Genomic DNA, 218 nt, shown 5'->3' with positions numbered 1-218 from the left:
TTTGCAATGGGGAAATTTCAGTTTGGTTTGTGTTGCTTACATGCTTTTCTTCTCGCTGAAGGGCAAATGACAGTGTCAGCATTAAATGTGAGGAGCTGACATCTTCCCATGAAATATGCCTGACGTCCCCAGAACAGAGCTGGAGTTACTGCTGCTCCAGAAATCTGCCTTCCCTGGATTTTACTTCTGCTCTCACCCCGAAAGGGACCCGACTGAAA

Source organism: Geospiza fortis, unplaced genomic scaffold (assembly GCF_000277835.1).
Source record: "Geospiza fortis unplaced genomic scaffold, GeoFor_1.0 scaffold874, whole genome shotgun sequence".
Classification (NCBI taxonomy): Eukaryota; Metazoa; Chordata; class Aves; order Passeriformes; family Thraupidae; genus Geospiza; species Geospiza fortis.
Note: the sequence above shows the minus strand (reverse complement) of the source record.